At 37.5% G+C, this 16,559-nt stretch overlaps 1 protein-coding gene across 1 annotated transcript in view; it reads left to right on the plus strand.

Moving 5' to 3' along the window:
- Nucleotides 1-960: 960 nt before the first annotated feature.
- setbp1 (SET binding protein 1) overlaps nucleotides 961-16,559 on the plus strand; it is a 79,781-nt gene continuing 64,182 nt past the window's right edge. Inside the window, exon 1 of the mRNA XM_048189253.1 lies at nucleotides 961-1,510. The gene's annotated coding sequence lies outside the window, so the exon portion shown is untranslated. The remainder of the gene's footprint in view (nucleotides 1,511-16,559) is intronic.

Here is a 16,559-nt window from a genome sequence, read left to right on the forward strand (position 1 = left end):
ATGGTACAAGCAAACAGATAAAAATATACATTCATACAGAAAAATAGTTAATTAATAAAAATGTTTTACTACAAATAATAAATAGCTAAATAAATAAATAGAAATAAATATTTTGCACTACAAGCAAACAGATAAAGAAAATAAATGAGTAAATAAATATAAATATTTTGAGCTACAAACAAACAGAAAAATTATCAATAATAAATGTAAAAAAATTAATCATTAATTCTTAAACGTTTTGCGCTACAAATAAACAAACAAATAAAAACAAACAAATAAATATTGTGCTTCAGGCAAACAAACAAACAAACAAATAAATAAATGTTTTATGGTACAAGCAAACAGATAAAAATATACATTCAAACTGAAAAAAAATTAATTAATTAATAATCATTTTACAAATATTAAATAGCTAAATAAATAAATAGAAATAAATATTTTGTGCTACAAGCAAACAGATAAAAATGAATACACATTTTGTGCTAAAAGCAAACAGATAAATAAAATAAATGAGTAAATAAATATAAGTATTTTGAGCTACAAGCAAACAGATAAAAATATACATTCAAACTGAAAAAATAGTTAATTAATTAATAAACATTTTACAAATAATAAATAGCTAAATAAATAAATAGAAATAAATATTTTGTGCTACAAGCAAACAGATCAAAATAAATACACATTTTGCGCTACAAGCAAACAGAAAAATAAAATAAATGAGTAAATAAATATAAGTATTTTGCGCTACAAGCAAACAGAAAAATAATCAAATCAATAAAAAAATCATGAATTCGTAAACGTTTTTGCACTACAAATAAACAAATAATTAAAAACAAACATAAATATTGTGCAACAGACAAACAAACAAACTAAATAAATAAATAAATAAACAAACGCTGTGCGCTACAAGTAGAGGGCGCTGGAGAGCGATCAGCAGGGCAAGTCAGAGCATTTGCAGAGAGCAGAACAGAGCAGAGCACAGCACACCGATCATTATCAAAAACTACTGCGGGAGTCTAACAAGAGTCACATCACACTCGCTGAACTCCGATCAAACACGTCCAGAAACTGGAACGCCAGAGTTTGCATATTCCTGGATATTTACCCTGCACGACCGCTCCGGTCCGGTGTGTCATCTAAAGCAGGACTTTGGATATTATTAAGGATCGTAAGAGCAGATTTGTTTTCTCCGCAGTGGGAAGGCTCGATCCACCCCTGAGTCTGATGATTTGAGAGGGAAGCAATGCAGCGCTGTGACTGTACACCACCATATTCCCGCTTCAATCCACATTTCATCTGAATCTGCAGACGCACTCCACTGATCGATCGCGCTCTTCATGTATGTTTTTCTTTTTTTTAAAAGAAATCTCACCCGAGATTGTGACTGACGCCATTTTAAAGCGATAAAAAGCCGTTTGCTTGAGTTTGAGGGATTTTAAAGTGCTTGTCATAATCTAGTGTATGGATTTACTCTTGTAGACTTCAGCAGCAGCAGCAGCTTCAGAAATGGGTGAGTTTACCTCTTCGCTCCTTTAACCACATTTCATTTCAATTTTTAATTATAATGCCATTTATTTATGTTGCTGAGGAATTACAGCTGTAATTGAACTGAAATGAGTAAAACAATTGGGTTGTTTTGGATTAGCTGAAGCACTTAAAAACTGCAGAGCTCCATTTTAACCAGAAGGAAAAAAAGTGGACTATCGCCTGTCTGACTTTACATCATGACATAGCCTACTGTAGTATATTGGTTTAATTTGACCTCCGTAAGCAACATATCCATCAGTACTTATGGAAATCATTGATGAGTAACAGTTAGACTACAGAAGGTGAATGTTTATTTAACTCACCCTGAAGGACAGCAGCTTTTGCGACAGTCAGTGGGAGAATACCCTCTGCTGTATGATCTGATCTTTATATATATATATATAGTGGTATATTCAAACGAAGACACATTATTCAGCGTAATTTACTGTAATTGTGGCCATGCATCAGTTTCCCGCTGCTAAAGAGTAGGCGTGTGTTTGCACTGTCAAGCGCCTATAGTAATTTCCACTATAAGCCACAGTGTAGGCTTGCTTTCCATGCCACTTGTGTTCTTACTCATTGAAGATTGCATGTGTCACAAAACCTAGCGAGCTGTCTACCTAGGCAGCGTTTGTGGGCATTTGAACGCCCCGTGCTGCCCCAAAATGCTGTCAAGTAGGAGTCTCACTAGGTTTTGAGACACATCAGCGTTTTGTGTGTAATGGGTAGCAATGATGAAACTGTTGACCTGAAGTGTTTGGTTTCCTATCTGATCTGCCATGAGGTTGCGTTGTCAAATTAACCTTTGCTGACATTTACCAAGATCAGATATTATTCAGAACCAGAATTTAAAAGGGATTGCAGTACATATTAATGTTTTTCATACTTATCTGATCTTTGATTAGTATCATTACGCTCATTTGAATGTTTGATTTTGAAATCCTTGCCTAATTGCAGAAATGGGAGGAGCTATGACAAGGCCATGACTTGGGTAAAGTTGGTTTTATATTCGCACATTCGGACATCCATATTCAATAGCCTTGTTAATCACACTACATTGGACATTCAGTGGACATTCACAAGTAAATATGCCATTAAAACAATACTTGCCTATTTTGATCGACTGTGAAAAATGTTGTAAGTTGACAATCGTTGGTTGTCAATATCATGTCGCTGCTTAAAATTCGCAAACATTAATTTATTGCACATTTATTGGAAAGTCTGAATTGATCAGAAGTCCGAATGTGCAAATATAAAACCAACTTTAGCCAAGTAAGGCCATGGGTGGTTTTCTCAGCATCTTTAACTTGAAACAGATTGTAGGGGAACTTAAAGTCACCATGAAATCAACGATTTATTGCACGATACGAAAAATAACATTGGACTTAAACGCGATTATCGCTTAAACGCGATTCTTAATACTGATTTATACTTCTGCGTAGACTGTACGCCGCATAGCCTACGACGTAGCCTGACGTGCACCTCTTCAAAAATTTTACAACGCGTCAATTCTACGTTGACCACAAGCGCTGTGATTGGTCTGCTAGAACCCCTCCCACGGGTCAAAAAACTGGCGCGGGGCAATAGGAAAAGAGCGAGCGTTTTCAACTTCCATAGGAATGACACGTGCAGTCAAACTGCATCAAAAGTCATTACCTATTTGCCGCTTCTCTGCTGTTTCTATTTGTAAGCTTCTCTGACAACATACATGACAAGCTGCTTCTTCGGCTTTTGCCTTGATACTCAACATTACCGCAGACAGTGCCTACTGGTGGTCTGCATGCACGCTGACGTGGACAACGACGCAGATGTATAAATGAAAACGGACGCGTAGCCTACGGCGCAGAGGCTCCGGAAGTAGGTCCGACGCAGAAGTATAAATCAGCCTTTAGTACGATTATGAAATTGCAAAGGCTGCGATTTTTTTTTTTTTTTTTTTTTTTATTTATGCGCATATAGTCGCTTATAATGTACATTTGAAAAAGCAACACGCGTCAAACATCTTTCTAGACATGAGAAGCATTTATCAACCTCTTGTCCAACAAAATGACATTTGAGCATCCTTCTGTGAGATGATGTGACTTCTTACACAGAATAAGGCATTTGCGTGTTTATTAGTCATGTTTAATCCATAAAATCGTTTCAGTGTTCTGTTTATTCAGCTACAGCGATGTGACGCGTGTTATCTTCTTCTGCGGCAAGGCATATTTGGAGTTTCTGCGCAAGAGCGCCCTCTGGCTTTCAGATGGAGAAGCATTTACTATTGATCACAGAGCCGTACAGCTCTGATAAGCTGCGCATAAAATAATTGCAGCCTTTGCCAAAATCGCATGCGGTTTAATCGCGATAAATCATGCAGCCCAAATGGACAATTGTTATTTTTATGGAATATTGCAGTGTTTGTTTTAAAGGACTTATCTGTGCACATCATTATAATTTTTTAAAATTCAAGTGCTCTTGTAATCTTTAATCAAAATAATTTCATCTTCTTCTGTCAAAGTGACATTCTTTCTCTGATGACGTGCACCGGCGTGTGGGCGGGACAATAATCAGTCACCTCCATAAACCTGTCACTTACATGAGATTGCAACAATTAGCAAAAGATGACGATCAAATCAATTCCCTTGTTATGGACAAATTCAAATCCCAGCACTATGTTTTATATTATTCGAACAGCGATTTCACTCTGATATATTTCACAATAAGGAAGAAAAGACAATTACATCTTCCGTTTCATGTTGACTTCTAGGAGACCGATACCATTAGAGGATGCAAGACAAATGATATGTTTTGAATATCACACCTTAAAGGAATAGTTCACCCTAAAATTAATATTGTCATTATTTACAAAAGAAGATATCTCAATGTTTTTTGTCTATACATTGGAAATCATTGGTAAACTGCTTGGTTACCAGCATTCTTAAAGGATTAGTTCACTTTAACATGAAAATTACCCTCAAGCCATTCTAGGTGTACATGATTTTCTTTTTTTCTGATGAACACAATCGGAGTTATACAATAGATATCCTGACGCATCTAAGCTTTATAATGGCAATGAACGGGACAGATGAGTATGAAACTGAAGAAAGTGCATCCATCCACTGCTCCGGGAGGGTAATAAAGTCCTTCTGAAGTGAAGGGATGCATTTGTTTAAGAGACATATCCATATTTAACAAGTTATAAAGTAAAATATCTAGCTTCTGTCACGTAGCGTAAGCGTTATGAACTGCGAGAGGCATTACACTTTCTTTGTAAGTTGAATACGGAAGGTGGTCTAGTGGAAGCTAGTTATTATACTTAATAAATTGTTAAATATGGATAGTCTTCTTACACAAACGCATCGCTTTGCTTCAGAAGGACTTTATTATCCCCCCAGAGCTGGAATATGTTTGGCTTTGGATGGATGCACTTTCTTGAGCTTCAAACTTGTTGGTCCTGTTCACTGCCATTATAAAGCTTAGATGCGTCAGGATATTTATTAAAATAACTCCGATTGTGTTCATCTGAAAAAAGAAATTCATATAGACCTAGGTTGGCTTGAGGGTGAGTAAAGCTTGGGGTAATCTTCATTTTAAAGTGAACTAATCCTTTTAAAGATGTCTCATTTTATTTTCCACAGCAGAAAGTCATACAGGTTTAGAAAAAGTGACAGAATGTTCATTTAATTTTCAATTGCATTCAGTATTTATACTTCTGAAGAGCAATATGAATGTAAGTCTGGCATTTAGCCTAATTCAAGGGCAATCAATGTTTTGGTTCCATCAGAGTTTGGTCAGAAGCACTGGTTAAACCTTTATCCTTGCTGAGGCCTTATGAAATGGTTGAATTGAACTGAAGGTTTGTGGTCAGAAATGGAGGTTGTATAGAGTTGTGGACTTTTGGGACAATAAAAAAAAATTGATTTTAGTGGAGTAGCTCTGGCTATGAGTATATCACTGTATAGTTGTTTCAGAATGGAAGAGAAACTGTTCCAAGACTTCATCGTTTCATAGAAAGCCAATGGAAAAACCCAGGTCAAATGAGGAGACAGATCGCATTTATCAAAACACAAACACATCTACTTATGGAGCGCTTGCCTACAAAAAGATTCCAGAAAACCTATTGTATCCGTATACAGAGTATACGATTACACAAAAGAACCACAGTATTTGAGCAAAGGATAAATCCAAAGTGATGTTTATGTGTGTGAATGGAGCTCCCTCTGTTCCTGGCTATGGCTAGTTGCATTGGAGGACAGCCAAGTCCTGACAGGAGACAAAGGAAAGAGGGAGATATCCAAGGACATATCTCATTTTTGGCAGTCGTTCCAAACCAAATATCAGAACAAGAACACCTTTTGGCAGCGAGCTACAGGGGGAGGAGGGCCGTTTCATTTTTTATTTTTTTTACTACAGCCACTTTGTTTTCGGTGCGGTCGAAATTCCGATCTCTCCTCAGTTTAAAATTGACATTTTGGCAGAAATCCATTTGCTTTTGTCATCGTAGAAAACAAGACCAGGGCGGCTGGTTTTCTGCGAATTCAAGTGGGATTGGCCGCACATTTGGAAACTCTGCTGGAGAAAGATGCTATCAGATGTGTTTCAGTTACTTGGGATGGCCAGCACCAGGGATTGTGATGACAGAGAATTTGCCAGTATTATCAGCAGTTTAATTCAGAGTGCTAATCTGTCTGTTTTGATCTGTGCTAAATCCTTAAATTTGAAACAAACAAACAAACAAACAAAAACAGTAAACCTTATCTTTTACCTATACATTGATGCCAGTTGTGATTTGAGCCACACTGAGGTAAACCCTCAGTCTGCTGCTGCTAAAGGCTGGCCCACACTAAAAGATTTTTAAAATCTTATCAGAAATTGAAAATGTGAGAGAGACCACAAGCATGACAATAAAAAAAATCATAGATTTAACAGTTTTGTTCCTATAGTGTGTGGAGTGCCACGATGTGACCAATACAGCCCACCACACACTAACAGATTCCATTCACAAACAACCAGAGTCCCACCTGCGAACACAGGAAATCTTGCAAAATCTCTTGCGGTCAAACGTGACTTTAGAGTAAACAAATGTGGCGAACAAGGCAAGTATTTGTACTGAGCCGTCGTTCTGACGTAGAACCCGGAAACCTGCACTGTGTCTACAACGTAAACAGCGTAGGAGACTGACAGGGAAGAGAAGAAATTGTTGAAGAAAGTTATTTTTGTTTATTTTTGCGCACAAAAAGTATTCTCGTCGCTTCATAACATTAAGGTTGAACCACTGTAGTCACATGGAGTATTTTAAAAATGTCTGAAATTGGTTATGTCATTGCTGTGTATAGGGAGGTACAAAAGCTCTCGGATTTCATTAAAGGTCCCGTTTTTCGTGGTTTTTTGAAGCTTTGATTGTGTTTATAGTGTGCAATTTAACACGTGCTCATGTTTCGCGTGTAAAAAAACACAGTATTTTTCACATAATTTACTTATCTGTATACCGCTGTTTCCACTGTCATAAAAACGGGCTGATGACTTCCTTGTTCTATGAAGTCCCTCCTTCAGAAATACGTAACGAGTTCTGATTGTGCCAGCGGTTCCTGTGTTGTGATTCGACAGCAGCTTAGCGCATCCTGCCCGGAAAGGTCACGCCTCCTACCATAACGTGGAGATGTACGCGCTCAGTGTTATTGTAAACATGTCTTTAATTTTACCCTATCAATTTGAGCCGGAATCAGACCCGGTGATTGGACTGCGGGATGAAAATAACAGCGTTTCGACGACATGGCGACAAACACACTCTACAAACGCAACTCTTGTGTATTCCTGTGGGTGGAGGTTAGTCAAAAAACTGTTTTAGTGACGTCATTAAAGAAGGAAGTAGAGGGATGTAGTCCAAACTGGCCGTTCGATGTAGGCGACTTCTGTTAAATAAAATATCTCTCTTGGCATTGAAATTTGAGCTTTAAAATTTTACAGATTTTATTTATACTCTAACAACAACATTACACACTAACTAAAGTTTGAAACATGGGATCACGAAGAACGGGACCTTTAAAAAATATCTTAATTTGTGTTCCGAAGATGAGTGAAAGTCTTACGGGTTTGGAACGACATGAGGGTGAGTAATTAATGACAGAAATTTCATTTTTGGTAATAGTGTTTGGACTGCTTTTCACACACACAAAAAAAGGTTTGGATGAAGTTGTGTTATGCTTTCGTCTTCTGTCAGCTCGCTTTCTTATTGGGTATCTTTTCGTTCCAAGTGACCGTCTATAAAGTGTGTGTGCGTTTGTCCTCGGGTTTCTCCCCACACAACAGGATTTCAAATCGTAAATATTCAACATGGTGGATATTTATGATTTGAGATTGGTTCAGCCCCGACGTTCTCCTGAGCAGATTTAGTCACTCAGGAACATCTGATAAGATAATCTGTAGAACCATCAAGATAATCAGGACTTTACCTAGGATTGTTGGAAGGGGAGAATTGGGCCCAAAATTGGCCCAGTTATCTTGTAGTGTGTAGGTGCCTTTAGCAGCTAAAATCACAAAAGGGCATAAAATCATATTTTAACAGCAGCTCTCATCTGTTGAAAACACTGCAAACTAGCAGCAACCAATAGATTGCTGCAGGGATGATGTCATTTTGTAAGCCAAAACCCAGAAATTAGTTAGCATTTTAGCACTTAGGTTCTATCGTCCTGAAGTCAATGGGTGTTTTTTTTGTTTTTTTTTTTTTTTTGGGTTAAATGCCTGAAATAAGGTCTGTATTTAACACAAGATCAATATATTTTCACATTTTAATCTACGACATAAAATACGTAAGTAATACCCCCTTGTAATTTTTTTTTAAGCTTTTACTTGTCTTAAAAAAGGCAACTAGTGGCTAAATAAATGGGACAACAAAGGTTGTCAGGGACATTAAACACCATCACGCTGAATAGGTCAACTCATCTACTCACTAATCAGCTTTTACAGCCTGTATAATCACGTTCTTGCAAACTCTTATAACTCAAACTTTCAGGGAAAATATTTTAAAATCAAGACTGAAAGAGTTGTCAGAAGCTTAATGGTGGTGATGTTGATGCTGATTTCTGGGTTAGAATATAAAAAACGCAGCACTCTATAACGAATACCTCCAAATTGACCCTTTGCTAAGCCCCGCCCACCTTCATTACTGTTGACACTCAGGCAAGCCTCACACATTCCATAGGAATAAACAGGAGATTTCTTTGAACACAACTGTGATTTTCAGTAAAATATGCTCATGAAGTAATTGGATGTTATTCTTATGAGGGCTGGAATGAAGTGTGACATTGCTAAGGATTTTTATCTGCCACATGATATTCCACATGAATCAAGTGGTTTAATTTAAGTCTTCTGAATTGCTTTATATATAGAACTTTTAATCAAGGTTTTTCTTGTTCAATTCACATATAACCATTGTTAATGAACAGAAATGTATCATATTTGATGTGCTCTATTTATGTGCATTGATCAGTGTTTACATATAAATAAAAGCCTAAATGAAATCTGTTCATCAAATAAAGAGATTGTGTCTCTTCAAAAGACATGGATTTAACTGCTTGGTTCATAGGATATTGTGTTTCTTTTATGTTGTCTTTTATAAACGTTTTAATGTGTGGAACTTTTGGTTGTGTGGACTTTCAATGGAGGGATTGAAAGGATGATAGGATATGACTTCATTTGTGTTTCAAAGATGAATGAAAGTCATTCAGATTTGGAACAACATGAGGGTGAATAAATTATGACAGAATTTTGAGTTTTGGGTGGAATTTAACTTTAAAACAAGCCTTGAGACTTTTGTTTCTATCATGTTGTGCTTCTTTGTTCTATAAATTGTTAAATTATGCAGTAAAAACCACACACTGCAAATCAGAATTCAGGCAGACACTTCTCACAGTCACAATACACTGTATGACTGTGGGCTGCACGATATATTGTTTTAGAATCAATATCTCGATGTGCGCAACTGTTTTCTGTGCACACACACAGAGCAGCACAGACAGCACAAGCTAAATTGTGATAAAACTTCCTGGTGTTATGGACATTGCCATTTTTGATAATGACGCAGAGAATGCAGTTGTGAGTTTAGCTGTTCGTTCATACACAAATGCATTCAAGCAGGCACTTTAAACTGCTGAATGAATGAACAAAACATTTCAAGACTTAATCCTTGCTGTCAATTGCAAACAGTGACTATGCAACTATCATGAACATTTGTAGGCATGTTATTTTTTTAATGCTCTAGTTATGAGTGAAAGAACCTTTGGACAAGGGTGTTAAATTCCGTTAAAAAACCCTAATTAAACACACTTGAACCAGCTAATCAAGGTCTTCAGGATTCCTAGAAACTTTCAGGCAGGTGTTCAAGAAAGCAGCTGGTGGTCAGTCCAAAGCATGTGTCAAACTCCTCTCCTGGAGGACCACTGTCCTGCAGAGTGTAGCTCCGACCAGCTCCGAAGGTGTTCTGCGCTACTTTCAATCCCTTGGTGTTTATCTTTAAAAGGCATCTTTTGAATGAAAAAACAAGCAACTTAAGTAATGAAACATAGACTCTACTGTATATCATGTTTAAAGGTCCCGTTTTTCGTGTTTTTTTGAAGATTTGATTGTTTATAGTGTGCAATATAACATGTGTTCATGTTTCGCGTGTAAAAAAACACAGTATTTTTCACATAATTTACTTCTGTATACCGCTGTTTCCACTGTCATAAAAACGGGCTGATGACTTCCTTGTTCTATGAAGTCCCTCCTTCAGAAATACGTAACGAGTTCTGATTGTGCCAGCGGTTTCTGTGTTGTGATTCGACAGCAGCTTAGCGCTCCTTGCCCGGAAAGGTCACGCCTCTTACCATAACGTGGAGATGATGTTATTGTAAACATGTCTTTAATTTTACCCTATCAATTTGAGACGGAATCAGACCCGGTGATTGGACTGCGGGATGAAAATAACAGCGTTTCGACGACATGGCGACAAACACACTCTACAAACGCAACTCTTGTGTATTCCTGTGGGCGGAAGTTAGTCAAAAAACTGTTTTAGTGACGTCATTAAAGAAGGAAGTAGAGGGATGTAGTCCAAACTGGCCATTCGATGTAGGCGACTTCTGTTAAATAAAATATCTCACTTGGCATTGAACTTTGAGCTTTAAAATTTTACAGATTTTATTTATACTCTAACAACAACATTACACACTAACTAAAGTTTGAAACATGGGATCACGAAGAACGGGACCTTTAATATACTAGCAATAAAAGTAACAGAATAGTGGGAATTTGCACAGAGCATGTTTGTTTTGAGAGTTTTTGCAAGAGAGATGGTGTGACATTTGAAAACGCATACATTTGAAAACACACCTTCTTTTTTTTTTTTTTCTTTTTTTTTTTGGCCTTCCTTCCTGAGAAAATTGAGCTCTTTGAAGATGCTCTCCTGAGTGAATAAATTTGAAAACGGCATTTGCACCTTGTAGTGTGGACTGTGAAAATGGATGGATTTTGAGAACGATGACGTTTAGTCATGTGATGCATATTGTACCGATAGATATCTTTTTATACCGGTATGTGCCTGGCTGCTATGTGTTATTCACTTTCACAGTGCTGCTAAATATGCATGTTACTTTGTACAATCTTCATATTACATTCCTGCAAAGATGACAGAAAATGTACTCACAATTGGTGTCCTGGAGCAAAATACGAGGTCAATTGTGTTTTAGACCATACAATAACTAGTGATTGAGTTTCACCTGAACCCATCTGTAAGTAGTGAGATATGTTGGTAATAAAATGATTGTGCAAGAAGAATAATGCGACAGATTTATTATGTCTGGTTTCTCGGTATCTTCTCTGTGAGCTTTTAATACATTTTATGCTTGCACAATAAGATGATTTGAGCATCTTCTGACATTTCAGTGTGGACGAGAAACTTTTGGAAAACATTTGATAACACTAGTGTGGACGGAGAGCATTTTTTAAACAAAAACTGCTTTTTCAAATGTGTAGATTAGTGTAGACATAGCCAGAGAGAGTGGTTCATAACTGATTTGATGAAATTGATTACTGCTTTTTCTCTGCAAGAACTCCATCGTTGCTCATTGGCCTGCTGGGTACGAGATGTTCAGACAGTTGTAGGAGGAAAACAACCCAAAAGCATTACTAAGGATGGTGATGTGGCTATTAACAATGATTTGGTCCACAGATAACAAAGTACTCTTGCTGCCAAAGAAGAACTTCCTGTTAAACATGTATACACAAGAGATGGGATCTGTAACTTATACAGATATATATACATACACACACAGAGAGAGAGTGAGAGAGAAAGATGTGAGTGCATGGGACATGTTAATTCATAAATCTGCAAAAATCCAACGAAAAATTTATTTAATGTAAAGAAAAACTGTTTGAACTGCACCTTCCCGCCAAGACAGAACATGATATAAGCTAAACTGTAAAACATGAGTTATATTTGAACATATGAATAAGGATACATAAAAATAGTGTATGACAAACATCGACACTGCATGAATTCAAAATTCCAACATGTATCATCAATGTGTCTATATCAGAAATCTAAGCTGACCTTGCAGTCCATTTAGTTAATGACTCAACTGAATTTTAGTACATAAGGCATCCTAATGAACCTGGTCTCAGAAGTGTTTAAAATTTTTAATCCAACCTTGCCGCCGAAAGAAGCACTTTTGAGCTTTTAGAGTTGAATGCCTTAAAGGTGCCGAAGAACGTGTTTTCAAAAGATGTAATATAAGTCTAAGGTGTCCCCTGAATGTGTCTCTGAAGTTTCAGCTCAAAATACCCCATAGATTTATTTTTTATTAATTTTTTTTTTAACTGCCTATTTTGGGGCATCATTATAAATGCGCCGATTCAGGCTGCTGCCCCTTTAATAAATATCATGATATCATGGATCATGTCAGTTATTATTGCTCCATCTGCCATTTTTCGCTATTGTCCTTGCTTGCTTACCTAGTCTGATGATTCAGCTGTGCACAGATCCAGACATTAATACTGGCTGCCCTTGTCTCATGCCTTGAACATGGGCTGGCATATGCAAATATTGGGGGCGTACATATTAATGATCCCGACTGTTACGTAACAGTCTGTGTTATGTTGAGATTCGCCTGTTCTTCGGAGGTCTTTTAAACAAATGAGATTTATATAAGAAGGAGGAAACAATGGCGTTTGAGACTCACTGTATGTCATTTCCATGTACTGAACTCTTGTTATTCAACTATGCCAAGGTAAATTCAATTTTTCATTCGATGGCACCTTTAAAAATTCATATATTATATTCATGTCATGTATACAATAAATCCACTCTACTTTTCCCTCAGAAAAATGGCAGTTATTCAGTAACTAAATGCAAGGAAACAACAAAACTAGGGAGAAGGACTTGACTAATCAAAATATCAAAAAACAAAACTACAACTTACCGTCAACTGATACCTTTATTTTAAACATCATAAATGTTAAATTATTAACGGTCTGCACCCAAGGTTTAAAACACACACACACACACACACACACACACACACACACACACACACACACACACACACACACACACACACACACACACACACACACACACACACACACACACACACACAGTCAACATTAGTTTAATGACAGATTTTTGCTCCACATCCATGAAAGACTGCAATGCTGACGATTGAATGATTCCCGTCGCACAGCTGCTCGACTGTGTGCCAAGAAGAGACTATCCTTGCGCTGGGGCGAATTCCATCAGTTCAAATATTTAAAATCTTCATAGTTGTCATTTAAATGTCCAAGTATTTCAACACTGAACGCAACAGAACTACTTTAACAAGCGGAGCAAGGTGTGGTCAGTCAGTGTAGTGATGGGAAATCTGATTATTTCCACAAATTGGTTCTTTCGGATAGCTTGCATTTCACCCCTCATTCACGTCAACTGCCCGGTTCACGCAGAGTAACCGAAGCGCTGCTTAGAATTGAGTTGGCAAAAAACGGCTTCATAGAATAATATACTCCGGATTGTTGCCAACATCATTTTTATGTGATAAAACAAAAATTTTCTTTAAAAATGTGAATGTTATGTTTATTCACAGTTACACATAGGCGTAATTTGCGGGTGGGATGGGTGGGACATGTCCCCACCACTTTTTGAAAGGGTCGATATTGTCCCCACCACTTTTTGAAACATCTCGCGGCACGGATATCTAATACAAAAGAAACACCTCTAATTGGTTATCAATTTGTGTTAATAGTAGGCTATCTGGCACTGGGATGTGTTGTTTTTGAAATCATGTTGAGTGCTCGTTGTCGCTGTTATCAGAGGCGCAACATTGTTCTCTTGGCGCTCGTGCACACTGCGGATTCACACAGACGAGTGCTTCAGTCTATCGCTTAACTGTTGCAGAGACTCTCTATTCGTTACGTTGAAATCACAAAATAAAATACACAAACGTGTCCCTGCCCTTGATATACAATCACTGATGAACATCTTTGGTTTTAATGAGGAAAAAAAAAAATTCATACATTGTTGGATTAGAACCCAGAACCTCTTGCACGCTAAACAAAAATGCCGCCACTAGTCCATAAGGACAATCTATTGTTAAAAGCGGATCCACGTATTATCTAATGTACATACTAACGACTAACGACATATTGTATTATAGCAGATGTAAGGAAGAAACTATCATATTAATTTTAATATCTTATTATTATTATTATTATTAAAATATCCCACCCACTGTCCCACCCACTTTTTAAAAAAAAGTTACGCCACTGCAGTTACATGATTTTCATATTATTTTAGCACTGTGTATTTACAGAATATTTCTCTAATGTTACAGAATGTTACTTAATTAAACAATACAGGAAAAATCTATACAATAAATCAGTAAAATTACAGATTTTTTTTTTTTTTTTTACAGTGTTCTATGACCTGAGTAAATATGTAAAATAACAATAAGTTCTTTAAATTAAATTCACATTGTACATTTTTTGGATAATTTCCATAAAATTAAATCTACAACTACAATTCACAGATCCTCATAGACCTACATTAGAAAAGTGCAAACTGGTGGGAATGGTGAATTGCAGCAGTTGCTGATGTAGGATTGTTTAGTAGCGTGTTTAAGGCGGCGGCCAGTTGAGTCGTGGTTTGCCCACAGTCTGCTGCCAATAAAAACTGTGCTCTGTGTACTTGCAACAAAGAGTGCAAGTAAACTGTATATTTTTAAGTACATTTATTAACAGCTTTTTCATTATACAAGGCAATTGTGATTTTATTTTGCAGGCCTACTTGTATTGGTTGTGTTGTCTTTTTCAGGTTATTGGATTGTAAAATCATTTAAGCCATGCTCCTCATGTCACTTTAGCACCTTGTCCCATTAGTGTTGTCTGTTGTGGCAGCTCAGCCATTCAAGAAACTAGATTTCCTAACTGGCCTTGAAATTAACATCATGGTCAGCCTCTCCTTTCACTGTGTGACTGTGTCTGGTCAAGGCACTGGAAAAGAAAGCATGATTTTTAGACAGCAGACACATTTGGTTTAATTCTGTTTCAATCCTGGCAACCTCACGCTACCAGTGATTGTTTATTTGCGTCCCACCATTGATGTAGAATATACTTTGTGTAGCCGCCCGAAGCTACGGCACATGGAGTGTGTAATTCAGCCGTGTCATGACAGCTGATGTCTCCCTTGAACAAATATGGCCGGGATTGTGAAGTTTCCCTTCGTTTGTAGAACTGTGCCACTTCTGAGGGGTCTATTGATGTTAGCCAGAGTAGACGCCTTATTTGATTTAACACAAACGAATATCAGCCTGTGAGGGAGAAGTACAGTCCGTTCAATATGGTGTGCTGCTGTGTGCATGGGTGTTCGCTCGTTCAAGCTGACAAAACACTAAAAATATGTCTTTTCAAAAAGAAAATTCCAATTGATAGAAACTCCATTGAACAGACTGTACTTCTGTTCCTCACTGTGTTTCTTGGCAATAACAATAAGGCTGGGATTGTATTATATCCAGTATTTACTAGGGGTGTAATGGTACACAAACATGATGGTTTCGCCAAAGTTCAGATTTTTCAACTAGGGCGTCAGACGCATGAACTCTCAATTCGCGCCGCGCCATTTGCGTGCCAACGGCCGATTCGCGTCGCGCTAGACACTTAATTCGCACTGCAGGACTTCTAGACGCGCGTTTACATTGACTTAACATGTAAATCAGATGCCCCAGACGCGCAGCATTAGGGTTGGGTACCGATCACATTTTTACCGGTACCAGTATCGGTACCTGAAATTCAGTGCCGGTATCCAACGGTACCTTTTTTCGGCACAATAACACAAAAGTGTTGTTTCATTTTCCCCACGATGCTGTCAGAGCTGGATTTTGACTAAGAACACATAGAAAATATGACTGTGACAATATTTAGTATGTAAGTAACAACATGTGGAGCGTGCATGAGAGCGGTTTCTGCGCGGAACGCCTCAGTGAGATTAACAACGCTCGCAACGCGGATCATAGATCATATACGGACTTGAGTAAGCGTGTTTCAAATTTTTATCGACATATTGCAAATTGCGTTGTCTCAGTCTCATTCTAGTTTTGTGAAATTTAACCACACTTCAGAACGTTTAGCCATTGCCCTGTGTGTTGTTTAAACAAGTTTCAGGGGTGATGTCGCATGGTCTCTCTCTTCTCTCTTTCTTTAACGTACCTCTCATGCCCAGATGCGTTCTCAGGTACCGAAATTTTGATTGATTTAATGGGAATCGGTACTCGGTAGTACCAACGTAATTTGGTCGGTGCCCTTAAAAGTACCGAGTTCGGTACCCAACCCTATTAAATATACGAAATGCTCCTCTCTAGGGTTCATTTCTGTAGTAAACTAACATGCTGTCGACACTAAATGCCTGAGGTAAATATAATGCTACGTGAGATATTCTCAAGCTGTTTTATTGATATCTTTCCGCAGTTGAAACATTGGTTGAGAGATTACATGATTGAGCATCTGTGCTTTTTCCTGTTGTGGCGGTT

This window comes from Megalobrama amblycephala, linkage group LG4 (genome assembly GCF_018812025.1).
Source record: "Megalobrama amblycephala isolate DHTTF-2021 linkage group LG4, ASM1881202v1, whole genome shotgun sequence".
Classification (NCBI taxonomy): Eukaryota; Metazoa; Chordata; class Actinopteri; order Cypriniformes; family Xenocyprididae; genus Megalobrama; species Megalobrama amblycephala.